The following is a 13155-nucleotide window of genomic DNA, read 5'->3' on the forward strand; positions in this document are numbered from 1 at the left end:
AAGGTGGGGGTGGGCGCAGAGCCGCGATCCCCCCAGAACGAGACCCTCGGAAGGAGCTGCTCTGTCCAGACCCCTCCTGCCCTTCACCGCAGGCCCCTGCTGGGGAGGCCCCCACGTGGGCCCCGCAGACTGCGGTGGGGCGCTTCGGGGACGAGAGTCCATGCCATCTTCACCTTGCCCTCCCCTCCCAAGACGCCCCCGACCGGCCCTCGCACCACGTGTCCATCCGAACCCAGACCCTCTGTGCTCACAGCTGCCCAAAGGTCTTCCCCGCCGGCTGAGCCCAGACCTGGGGTGCCCAGGGCTGCCGGGCCCACTGGGAGGTGACGGCTGGGTTGGGGGCCAGGGGCACCGCCAAGGCAGAGAGAGGACGTTCTTGAAAAGCTAGGCACGGCTCCTTGGAGAAACACGTGTCTCAAATGGAGCGCTGGGGACTCGGGGTCCCTGAGCTGGAGGCCCTCACGCAGCCCAGGACTGGGCGCTTTCCGCACCGCCCCCCCGGCCCGGCTCCCGGGTCAGTGTGGCACAGCCAGCGCCCCCAGGCCACCAGCATGTGGGGGTTTGCCCCCGAGCACCCTGGCCCGGAACCCCAGAGCCCAGTGAGGGCTCCTGCAGGACACAGGCCAGCAGTCCCAGGCCCTGTCCCCAGCCCCTGTCCCCTTCCCGGTGGGGACCCTACAGGCTGCAGCCTGGCCCCGGACAGCCCTCGATCTGCCCCGCGCCCCACGGCCGATGTCACTCAGTCCCACCCGTGGCCTGGGGTCTCCAGCGGCCTGCTGGCTCAGTGCCAGCCCTGCGTGGCCCCCCAGCCGGCCCCGCCAAAGCATGGATGACAAGCCAGCTTCACTGCCCCTCCCAGCCCTCCCCAGCCAGGAGCGTTGTGGGGTCGGGCACTGGCCGCTGGGCGTGCAGGCGTGGACAACAGTTCTAACTAAAAGGGAAGGCAGCTTTTTTTTTTTTTTCCGGTATTTGAGGCTGTTTCTCTAGGCAGCAAATTAATCACGGTTTCTTGTCCATTCGACTCCCCACAGCCCACAGCAGGCCTGTCTGTGTGATAGCGTTCTTCCCGGGGACTGAGGGGCCTGGGCCCACCCCTGGCGCCAGCCCCCCGAGCTAGGGATGGGGCTGGTCCCTGGCGACATCCAGGTGCCCTGCTCCCCAACCTGTCCCACACCTGGATGGGGCCCAGTACGACGGCAGCAGGAAGCAGGTGGGCATCCGAGGGAGGGGAGCTGTCTGCGGACAGGCGCTGGGGGCTTTCTCGGAAAGCTTCAGGGGAGAAGGAAGGCTCCCGCCAGCTTGTGGGAGGGAGCTGGGGGTCCTCTCCGCGGCGGGACCCCGGCCAGGAGCACGCCTGGGCCAGAGGGGCTGGCCTGCTCAGTGCGATGAGGCCCTGGGTGAAGATGGGCTGTGACGCTGGGGCGATCAGGGAGGCCAGAGGGAGCCTTCCCGGGACCCTTCTACTCTGGGTCCTGGCGTCTCGTGCGTCCCGCCTGTGGGGGCTGGTCTGCGCTGAGAACAGAGCCGGCTGGGCCTCCCCTAGCCTGTCCTCCCCGACCCCTACGGACGGAGTCTGTCTCTTTAGCCTTCACGTGCACTGTTTGAGGGTCCGGGGCGAGTGTGGTCCCAGGAGCAGCCAGACCCAGCCTGGAGGCTCCTGGGCCGGATGCCCGGGGCAGGGGGAAGCCGCCCCATAGCCCCGCAGCCCCCAGCCCCACCGGCCCCTTCAGATACCGGGAGGAGTAGCAGCCAGCGCTGCGCCCCCACATGTCACCAGCGTCCTCACTTCCCACAGGGCTGGTTGTCATCCCTGGCCCCTTGGCCGGCTGCCATTGCTTCGGGTAGGGGCGGGCTGGCCTGGGGAGGACAGGAAGGCAGCGGACAAGCATTCTGTCACGCGCCCTGTCCCAGGCTCAGCCCCGCTCTTCCAAGGCAGGGGTCCCCGTGCCCCACTCTGGGCTGCGGCTGAGGGTCAGGAACAGGGCCCACTCTGCTCTCCGGGGCCACCGTCTTGCCGCCTGTTTGAGGGCCTCCAGCCAGGGGACCGCTTCTGCCCATCCCCTGGGCTGCCGGCGGCCTAGTCCCCAGCGCCCCCCTCGGCCTGGATGCGTCGCAGTCACCAGCACCGCCGAGCCCACACGGGCTCTCGGGGCGCGGGCCGGGGGAGTCCATAGCACGGGCCCTTACGGTTGAGCCCGTGTGGAGGAAAAGGACGGCGGGGCCCTCAGCTCACAGCTCGTGGCCGCACGGCTCCCACCTGACGCGCGGGGGACGACTGGACTTCGGTGTCTCTGCAGACCAGCCCGTCGGGGCAGAGGGACGCCGCTACCGGCTGCGGGGAGTCTGAGGAGGGGCTGGAGGCCGGTCTCGCGGCCGGAGGGGCGTCTTCCGTGACAGACGGGCCCGTGGACAGAGGAGGGAGACCCAGACTTGCCGAGCAGCCCCCGACTCCAGCCTCCTGTGTGCGTCTTCTGCGATGACGTCCCCTCTCTGGCCCCCATGGCAACCTGGGGTGCTGCCCCGTCGTTCAGTTGGTGAGCCAAGGCCCGGAGGGCGTGACTCGCTCGGGGCGCTGCCGATGGGACGTGGCGCCGAGGCTAAGGCTCCTCCTGGAGGCCGACCCCTCCCCCCAGCCCTCGGACCCCACAGGCTCTGTGACTTCGCTACATGGGGCCGTGTGAGGCTGCACAGGGGTCGGGCCCTGGGGCAGACCGGGCTCCACGATGGGCACAGGGTGCTGTGCCACAGACGCGGTGGGAAGGTGCGGCCCTGGGCCCTGGGACAGCCGGCTTCTCCCCTGTAGATCACAGGATCCATCCCGTGCATCCTGCTTAGCCGCTCCTGGGGGCCGTGGGGGTGAGGGGAGAGCAAACACACACCACGTCCTCACCATGGCTGGGGGCCTTTGCCATGCAAGGGACATGCCCGTGACCACAGTGCCCACATCTTCTAGCTGGAGAGATGGAGGCCCCTGGGCCATCACGCTGGTTCTCATCCCCCGTCTGCTGACTGAAGGACCCCGAAACCCTGCACGCTCGGGATCCCGCAGACGTGCCCACCTCCCCCACCGCCCCCCATCCTGCAGGCACCAGCTGGGTCCCCCCACAGCTGCCTGTTCCCCGATGGGTCCTTCCTGTCACCGGTCTCCCTGGTTGAGCCCGCTGTGTCTCCGGGCCCAGCTGTGTCCCCACCGCCATCTCCCAGCGGAGGTCAAACCCTCAGGAACCTGGCATGTGACGTTGGTGGGGACGTGGAGGGCGCGCTCAGCCAGACGTGTACTCCCTGGCCTGGGGTCTTATTACGGGGGCTTGGCTTCTGCAGGAAGACTGTGTTCTCGGGGCTATGAACCGGGGCCCCAGAGTTCTGTCCAGATGAGTCACACCGGGGGCAAGCCTCTGCCGGCCGACGGCACTCCCCACAGACACCGTCACTCTGGGCTTAGTTCTAGAGGAATCCTTGCTTTCTGATTCACATATTGTGCCTCTTTTTCCTTAAAATATTTAATGTGTTACATTCCAACTTTAAACACATCAGCTCCGAAGCAGGCTAATCATTTAGCTTGTTAAACTGAATTTGGCTCCGAGATTTAAAATGGAAAAAGAAATCCTGCCAGAGCTATACATCCAAACCGCGGACGGCCTTCGCAAGAGGGTGACTCTCTTTCCGCAGGGCTCCGTGCCGGGTCGGTACTTGCCGGGAGTGGCCATGCTGCCCGCCGGCGCGGGGTCCAGACCGTGCGCAGGTGGGAAACGGCGCTGCAGAGACGCACACGCCTTGTCTCTCTTCAGAAGCGAGCTTTCTGGTTGAATTACTCTGAGTGCGATGCTGACAGGAAACCACATGCGCGTTCAGGACGGAAAGCATTAACCAAGAATTTCAGATCCGCAAAGCTGGGACTGGAAGGTTCTGGGCATGTCTTGGGGAACTGTGACCGGACGCCGGGGGCCTGCGTGTCCACGTCAACACAAACTGCACCTTCTCCGCCACCACTGTTTCTGGGGTCTGCTGTGCCATGTCTGTCCCGTGGCTGTCCTGTGGCTGTCTCGCCCTGGGGCCCAGGCCTGCAGTGGCCCCGGGACGTTCCACCCGACTCTCCAGAGGGGAGGCGAGGAGCCGGCGAGGGCTCGGCGGTCCCCAGGTCCTGCAGTTCCCCGGGGCGGTGGGAGGCTTTGGCAGCCTGAGGACAATTGTTTTCATAATTAGTAAATTTTTAAAAAATCAATGAACCTTCTATTTGAGAGCGGTTTTGGGTTTACAGAAGAGTTGGGCAAACAGGAGAGCTCCCCCTCCCGGGACACGGGCATCCCTGCTTTTCACGCCTTCCGTGAACGTGCTGCTTGGTTGTCGGCGGCGGCCCAGCGCTGGGAGTTATCGTGACTTTCACACTAGGCTCACTGTGCGAACCCATCCGGTCCGTGGGTTTGGACAAATGCCTGTGACCCACACGCACCGTGACGGTGTCCCGTGGAATCGTCTCACTGCCCTGCAAATCCCCTGCTCCTCCATTCATTAATGTTTTAAACGAATAACCGAGAGCCGTTATTCTGAAACAATCATCCAAACGCTAGAAGCAGACCGGTGCCGTGCGTGCTCCCGCGTGTGAGAGGCGCCGCGGTTCTGAGCATGGACGTTCGGAGGGGATAGCGTGCACGGCCACGCAGATGCGTCTGCGCTTTTGGCGAGGGACAAAATCCCCCGGACCGCGGACATTCCTAGTGGAAGGAAATGTTGAATTTCACTTGGAGGTCAGTGCAAATAAAGGTGTCATTTTCTTCGGTCCAAGTTCACGGACCCCCTGAATTAAGGACCCTTGATTTAGAAAAAGACGCATGTGAAGTCAGAAGAACACATGCCAACAGGAAGAGAAAATGGGTTTTCGAAACTCTGCACCATCCCAAGCGGCCGAGTGGGCTCAGCCCTGCGGCTCTGAGCGGCCTCCAGATCACGTGGGCGAGACGGGCTCTCGGGGGAGCTGACCAGGCTTCGCAGGCGTGTGATGGACGTCCCTCCTCAGAACAGGCGCGGAGGCCGCACTTCAGCGACGTCTTCCCGGGGCGGCGGGAGCTCCCTGAGCGCCGGGGGGAGCCGCACGCACGCCTACAGGGGTCCCTGCGGGTGAGCCCAAGCCCTTGTGCACCTGCCCCGGGCCCGTCCCCGCGTGACTCCTTCTGCGCCCGTGTGCAGAGGCGCCCGGAGCGAACGATGCTGTGCAAACCGGAGTACGGGGTCTGGGACGAGCCCTGCTGAGCAGATGGGGCCTGGCCTGGCTCCCATCATGCTTGCCCCAGGGCTTGGGCCATGTGTGCTGCCCGCAGGGATGCCCAGTCCCGGAGGAGGGGAGCAGCTCACGCTGCAGGGAGAGCGGCCTTGAGTGGCCACTGGTGCCCCAGGGGCTCAGCCTCTGGCCGTCCCTGTCCCTTCCGTGCTGCCCGCACCCCGCATGGGGCCTGGTTCTGAGCCAAGGGGCGAGCCGGGCAGCATGGGCCAACACCTCCCGGCGGGCAGGATGTCGGTCTGCGGAGCCTGCCCCAGCTCGCAGCCGAGCACCCACCTGCCCCTGTGTCCACACCTGGGCCCACACCCCTCAGGCCCTGCTCTGCCCCCAGCACCCCTCCATGTGCACGTCGCTGATGGGGCCACACGAGGTACGCAGGTCACTCCTCCAGGTGCCCGGAGAAAAGGACCAACCCCTGGAAGGCGCCTGCTCTGTGGGTCTGTGGGTCTGTGGGTGTGTGCGGCCCCTCCCGGGGGGTCTGGGGGAGGCCCAGCCGCTGTGCAGGGTGGACTGTGGCAGACCGTCTGGGGCTCCGTGGTGACAGGCCTGGAGTCCCTGGCAGGAAGCTCGGGTTCCAGCCTCACCAGGAACCCAGCGGAGTCCCTGCCCCATGCTGGGCCCTGCCTGCGGGCACCGCGTTCAGGACTGGGCCAGAGACCAGACGGGAGCTGAGCGCTCACTCTAGATTTTGAAACCAAAAACTGAACTGACGTCATCTGAAGAGTTAAAATTTCAGTGATCTGCAATTTATTGCATTGTGGAAGATTATTTTTTATCTTGGAAAAACACTTTTTTTGTTTAATATATATTTTTTAAACATTTCATTAGTGATTGGGAAAAAAAAAAGGACGCAGCTTCAGCGTCTCACTCTGTGGCTGGGGCCTCGGCTCCCGTCCATGCCCGGCACCAGGAGAAGCCGCCCCATCCCGCAGGCCCGTGGCTGGGCGCAGAGCAGGGAGGCCTGGTCAGGAGGGAGCTCCGGCCAGCAGAGTCCCCCAGAGTGCCTGGACCCACCCAAGGGCTGGGTGGGAGCCACCTCCCGGGGCCAGGGCTGGGGGTGCTCCAAACGGCCCACCGCGTTGAAAGCACAGAGGCGGGGGCCCGGGGCCCTGTGATCGGCAGCAGATGTGGCCACAGCCTATGCCCTGGCCCCAGGAAGAAGGGATCCGGGGACAGCGAGGGACAAGAGGGGAGGAGGCCTGGGTGGGAAACGGTGCTTCTGTTTGGCGTGGGGGCCTCCCTGCATGACCCCCACCCCTGCTCTGGTCCCCACGACCCTCGGGGACCGGCCTCCCGCTGTGGCCCCCGACCTGAAGAGTCGCCTGAGTCGATATACAGATTCTCCGCTGTGCTCAGCGGCGTGTGCGTGCGGGATGAACACGTGGGTCACGCGAACATTCCCAACAAGCACGTTTGCTTCTCCCGTGAGCTCACACCGGATAAAGACAAGCAGGGTGTCAGCGACCCCTGCACGGGGCTGCCGCCCCCCACCCCCTCTCCCCTGCCCGTGCCTAGGCTGTCCCCCGGGAAATCCCTTTCCGCTGGAAACCTGTCTGCAGGCCTGGGGGCCCTCAGGCTCCGGTCACCAGCGGTCGCGGCCAGCGGGCCTGGGGAGGACACCGGGCGGGGCCCTTCTCCCGTCACTCGGTGGAACTCTGCAGGGACTCTGCCAGTTCCGGAAGCAGCCGCAGAACCGTGGTCCTTGTTCAGATTAATTCAGGTTAGTTTAGGGAACTTGGGCAGCAGGCTGAGCACAACGGAGCCACAGGCCAGGATGGCCCAGGGCTGGGTGCTTGTGGGTGCCTGGGCGGCAGGGGTGGGGGCTCAGCCTGTGGCCTGTGTCTGGCAGGAGGGGGCAGGGCTGCCGCCAGAGACAAGGGGCCCCGGTACTTCTCGGCTGCTACATGGAACCCCGTCACGTGTGGTCCGGGCGGGGCACCGTGGCCCTCTAGGCCCGCTGGAGCCTGGGCTGCTGTGATGGGGAGACTCACCCCTGGGCTCGACGGGGCCGCGGGGCCTGGCTCTTCGGTCAGCCCAGCTGTCACACGAGGGGGTTTTAGGCAAGACTGGACGTGACCATCGGCAGCCTGAGTGAGGCAGAGCCCGGCCCAGGAGAGGCCGCCCCTGACTCTGCTCCGTGCACACGCGTCACCCCTCCCCGCCCCTCCTGTCCATGCGTCACCGCTCCCCGCCCCTCCTTGGCACACACGCGTCACCCCTCCGACACCAGCTGCCTGAACTTCTCCCTGACCAGAGCGGCTCTCTGCGCCCCCAGCGGGTGTCCCAGATTCCGGTCGGCCCAGCACTCCTCCGGAGCTGGGGCAGACCCCCAGGTTAGGGACTCGGTCCCCGGAGGTGGCCCTTCTCCAGATGCTGCTGGCACAGCCGTCCCCCACTGCTTCCGTCCCGGCTGCGGCGAGTCGGGGGTTCCCTGGACCATCCCCAGCCCCGGATTTACTCCTTTGCTCCAAGAGCTCAGATAACACAGGGACGCTCCCACGTTCCGGGACCTCTTTCTTTTACAAAAAAGGAGCTTCTGTCCAGGTGGGGCTGGGCTGTGCTCCCCCCAGTGTCCGGGTGTGCCCGCCTCCCCGGAAGCCCTCAGAGCCGCCCGCGCCGCGGAGTTCTACGGCGAGCACGACTGAGCATGCCCTCGGTCTCCCGGCCTCTCTCCTTCCCAGAGGCTGGCCGGGCTGTAAGGCTGAAGATCCCAAGCTGCTAACCACAGCGTGGTCTTTCTGGCGACCGGCCCCCATCCGGGAACCCACCCAGAGTCACCTCATTCGAACAAAAGACACTCCTGTCAGCAGAAATTCCAAGGGACTGAGGACCTCTGTGTCAGGAATGGGGACAGAGGCCAATCTATAATTTTCTATGATTGAATACCCTCCCTTACGTGGTGGGCCTCATCCAATCCGTTGAAGACACCAAGCCAGGAGGACCCAAGGCCCCGAGCCCGAGGGGATCCGCACCCCCGAGGCTGGGCTCAGCTCTTTCCTGGGTGCGCAGCCTGTGGCCAGCCCCAGATCCAGGGCGGTCCGGCCCCAAGAACCGCAGGAGCCCGTTCCTTACAGCGTCTCTCCTTCCGTCCCCCTGTCTCCGACTCTCTCCCCTCGTCCTGGACACTGACAGGGAAGTCAGGATGTGGGGAAAGCCCCTCGTTCACACGGGCCCCAGCTGAGCGCCGGAAGCCAAAGCCGCTCCTGCCCTTTGAGGGGTCCCTGGGGTTCAGGCCCCATGGGACACCCCAGAGAAGGAGAGACTGCTGACGACCTCCCGTGCGTCCCACTCACCACGAATCCGGGACACGGTCCAGGGCCCACCGAGCCCGAGAAGCGCCGCAGGAACATGACCCCCGATGAGCCCCGCGCCCTCCCCTTTCGGACGCTCACGCTCAGGATGACGTGGTCTTCGGGGCTGGGAACCGTGGGCTTCTGGTTGCCCCAGCTTGGTCTCCACCCCAGCCTCACTGCGCCAGGCCGGCCCCTCGGCCATGCCCAGAACTCGCTCAGCTGCGGCCTCCTCCTCGAGCCGAGCGCAGCCCGTGTGCACGCGCCGACCAACCAGCCGTGGTTCCTCAAACACAGACCCGGAGCCCGCCGGGACCACCTGCTCCGCCCGTCGGGCGTGTTTCCGTTCAGTCCTGCTCGGATTACAAACGTGATAGCTGTTCATCATACGTGATTAGCACAATGCAGAAAAATGCATAAAGAAGAAACTTAGAATCACCCGTATCACACCCAGCAGAGACAACCGCGGTCAGGTCGGGTCCACCCCCCTGGGAGGGTTGCGCACACACACAGACGCGGCGAGCGCTGGTGCAATCGCTCTGTACACAACACCGCTTCCGACACACTTCCTCATGCATCAAAATGTGTCCACAACTGAAAGGATTCTGATGGCTGCCCAGCGTCCCGGGGCAGGACGCGGAAGGAATTCGCTGTTCCTGACTTTGGGACACGCTATTGGTTGCCATGGGTTTGTGTTTATGAACACAATGGGCTTGATGAGCTGGGCTGTCCCTGTCGGAAGAGGTCAGGCCCCTGGGAGAGGATCCCAGGGCAGAGCGTCCTGGATCCAACTTCGAGGACCCTTTCAAGGCTGTGGGAGCAAAGGGCCGAGGGCCTTGGGGTGGCTCAGGGCCTGGCCCTGCTCACGCTGAACACCTAGTCTTCTAAATCTGCTGTGCGGACCGTCTGCGCGGAGCCGTGGGACCCCAGCGAGCGGGACTGGATGGCACGTGGCAGGCCTGGCAAGATGTGGCCCGTCGTGGCCATGGCCGGCGTCGCTAGGCACCGGACTGGAAGCGGAGACCCGCCGGCAGCCGGGCGCTCTGGAGGGCCGGGGATGACCTTTCATGCACCTTCTAGCACGTCCGTCCATTTTTTCACAGTTGTGGAGGGTGCCCTGTGTTAACTCCCTTAGAAAACAGCTTCATTGAGCTGTAAGTCCCGTGCCGCCATCTGAAGTGTGCTCTTCGGGGTCGCTCATGGGGACGTACGGCCGTCGGCACAGCCCGCTCAGAAAGAGGCGTCACCGCACGCCAAGCGCTTGCCCCAGGCCCCTTGCCCCTGCCTCACCCTCCCCCACGCCTGGTGGCTGGCCTTGCTTCCCATCACACGCCATCTACCTGTTCTGGACTTGTCACGTGAGTGGGATCGACCACACGTGGCTTCTGTCGTCTCAAGGTCCCTCTGTGGCACGGCGTGGCGTGGCGTGTGTTCGCCCACGTGGCTCTTGGTGGCTGAGTGGGGTTCTGCCCGGGGGCTGAGCCACGTTCCGTGCATACGCCCATCCCCCAGCACACGAGCAGCGTGCGCCCCCCTTCTGGCTGCTGCTGGGAACGTGCGTGCCCACGTGCCCGTGTAGAAGCTTCTCTTTCTCTCGGGCTCACGTCTAGGAGCGGAGCTGCCGGGTCACAGGGACTCTCACTTAACCTCGTGAGGCGGTGTGTCCCGGCTGCTCTCAGGCCGTGTCCCCCCACCCAGAGCGAGGGTCCCCTTTCCCTGCCTCCTCCTGCGCTCACTGTGGCCCGTCTCTTCCGCCCCACGTCGTGGGTGGGTATGAAGTGAGCCTGTGAACCGCGGGTGCAGGTCACTGTCCAGGGGAGGACGCCCCCTCAATAAGCCAAGGTGGGCACAGGTGGCACGTGCCCAAGGAAGGAGCTGCCATCGGAAACACTCGTGTGAGCGAAGTGAAACACCGCGGAGCTCGGGGCGCCCGGCGGCGCGGGCGGTGAGCGTCTGAGTCTTGGTTTCGGCTCGCTCGTGATCTCAGGGTCGTGGGATCGAGCCCCGTGTCTGCGGGAGACGCTCCGTCTCCCTCTGCCGTTCCCTCTACTCAGGCGCGTGGCGCACGCACTTGCTCTCCCTCAAGGAAGTAAACTGGTCTTCAGGAAAGGGAAAGATTGTGGATCCCCTAAAACTTGGGGCAGAAACAGAATTTAAAATGAAGCCGGTGAAATCCCCCAACCTCCGACCCTGTCCTGCCCTCGGCCTGTGGGCGCAGGTGCGTGTCCGAGCTGCGGCATTTTTAAGCAGAGTGAGTTCTTGGCGAACCACTGTACTGTAACCGGACACGTAACCGGCCCCCAAAGGCTGCCCGGCCAGGTTCTTCCCAAGTGTCTCCCTCCCCAAAGCAGGAGGAGGAGGAGGAGCGGGAACCGGGCATCTTGTGGAGACAAAGGGAAACACCCGCGGGGCTGAGGACGGGCACCGGAGGGAGGGCGCTCGCCGCGGGCCTCCTCTCCACTTCGGTCAGCTGGACGCGCCCATGAGGCCGTGTTTACCAAGCAGGGCAGGGACCAGACGCGGCTGAAAAACGGGAGAGAACGCTCTGGTCGTGCAGGCCCAGCGGGCGGGGCGGCTGTTCTGGTCAAGCCCAGGTCCTCCCGGCCAGCCCGTGCCCCCACGGCACCCCCCCAAGGTCACCAGAGCTGGCTACAGGTCCGCGGGGCAGGGAGGAGAGGGCCCTGATCCCTTGGGAGACCCAGGCAGGTCCCGTTCTCTGGTCCATCCTGCCCCTGTGTTCCCTCACAGCTGAACCTTTTTAATACTAAAGTAATTTAAGTTTCGGCAACCAATTAGCTCTTTAACGAGGCTTTCGTTTCTAAATTAATATTTATGAGCTGTTGCTGAGCACGTGTGGGACCCAGGGGCCCTGGGAGTTCCTGAGCTGAACGATGACAGGCCGGGGACCCCTCCCAGGGCCCCTGAAGGGCCTGGCCCAGTCGGGGCTCCCACCCCAGCCCCAACCCCCACGCCCTGGAAGAGGGAGCCACTCTGCCTTGGGCTGCTCTGCGACCCGGGCTGGGCCAGGGGCAGGAAGCCCAGACCCCCTTCTCAGTGCTGTTGGGGACACACTGAAGACAGATCCTAATGTCAACGCTTCTGCCCGATGTTTGCAGGGAGGCCCAGGTCAGGAGAAGGAGCCCTTTGGTTTGAAAGGAAAGGTGCAGGGTCAGCCCGTGGGCTGATGTCTCTGAGTAAGAGAGACGCTGGGCTTTGGGGTTTCTTTCCATGGGGATGTGCCCAAAGCCCCTCAGAGTCCTGGCCGACAGTGGACAGGCCGTGGGCCTCCAGCCTGCCTTAATGTTGGCATTTAGGGAAAAGACGGTGCCTCCCGCGTCCCCGAGCATTGAAGGACACGCCCCAGCCACAAGCCCCACCACCTCTCCAGACCACGCTGGGGTTTCTGTCTGCATTTGACCTGAGCCGATGTCGCCTCCGAGGGCCTGGCACACAGGCGCCCACCCTGGGAGCCTGTAGGATATTTGACCTCCGTGGGCCACAGCCAGGCAGGAGGGGGACAGCCCTGCTGGCCACAGCGCTGGGCGCCTCGAGGACATCTGTCTTGTTGGTGCCACAAGGACCCTGTAGATACGCACCGTGGGAAGAAGCAGCCACAACCCTCCCCACCCCGAGGTTCTGCCCAGGCTCACAGAGGCCCCCAGGGACTCGGCTACAGGGGGGCGGGGAGGAGGCCGCCCGCCCCCCCATCCAGGTCACGCTGGTCCTGCTCCCTTTGGCCCCTCAGTCAGCTCTGCCCTCTCCAAGCCAGGGAGCGTTTCTTCCCTGCGAGTGAGGAGGGGACAGCTGATGAGCCCCAGCTCTGCCTGCCCCTCTGCCCCACAGCATCGGGGCACTGGGACCCCCACAGCTGTGTCCACTGGCGTGAAGTCCAGCCTGAGCCATGAGGCCCGGTGACGCCCAGCCCCTCCTGCCTCACCCTCAGCACCCCCCAACTCCACCCCCCACCCCCACCAGGAAGCCACTTTCAGAGGGAGAGAAAGGCCTAGTCCCCATGGCCAGGGCAGCAGAGGAGTCAGGCCAGAGTGAGGAGGTGGGCCCGGCTCAAGTCTCTGCCTTCCGGTCCTGCCTCCTCCCAGGCAGAGCCTGGCTGAGTCAGGGGAGGGGTGGGGGCAAACGCGGAGGGCGCCTCAGGTGCAGAGCATTCCAGAAGTGGGAAGTGTGGGGCGGGCGTGGACAGACCGAGACGCCCCCGGCTCCGAGCTGACTCACCGCACGGAGGGAGGAAGTGCAGGGAGCCGGGGGGCGGGGAGGGCACCGAGGGCCTCCCTGCGCCTCCAGCAGGGCCCTCCCCGGCTGCTTCCCAGGAGGCCTGGGCTCCAGCTGCAGCTCAGGCTCAGCGGCAGGGACAGCCCTGGGCCAGGGGAGGGTCCCCCGGGGCGGGGCGGGACGCTGCGGAGAGTCCCAGGGGAGCCTCAGGGGGGCTGTGGCGTCCCTTGAGGCGGGGACCTCCTGAGAGAACTTCCAGCCTCGGGAAGGGGCCTGCGGGGTTGCCAGCAGGGCCCCAGGGCCTGTCCCTCCTCGGCTGGGCTGAGGGCGCCTCAGGGCAGCCCAGGGGGCCCACATGGGGGT

This window comes from Mustela erminea, chromosome 14 (assembly GCF_009829155.1).
Source record: "Mustela erminea isolate mMusErm1 chromosome 14, mMusErm1.Pri, whole genome shotgun sequence".
Classification (NCBI taxonomy): domain Eukaryota; kingdom Metazoa; phylum Chordata; class Mammalia; order Carnivora; family Mustelidae; genus Mustela; species Mustela erminea.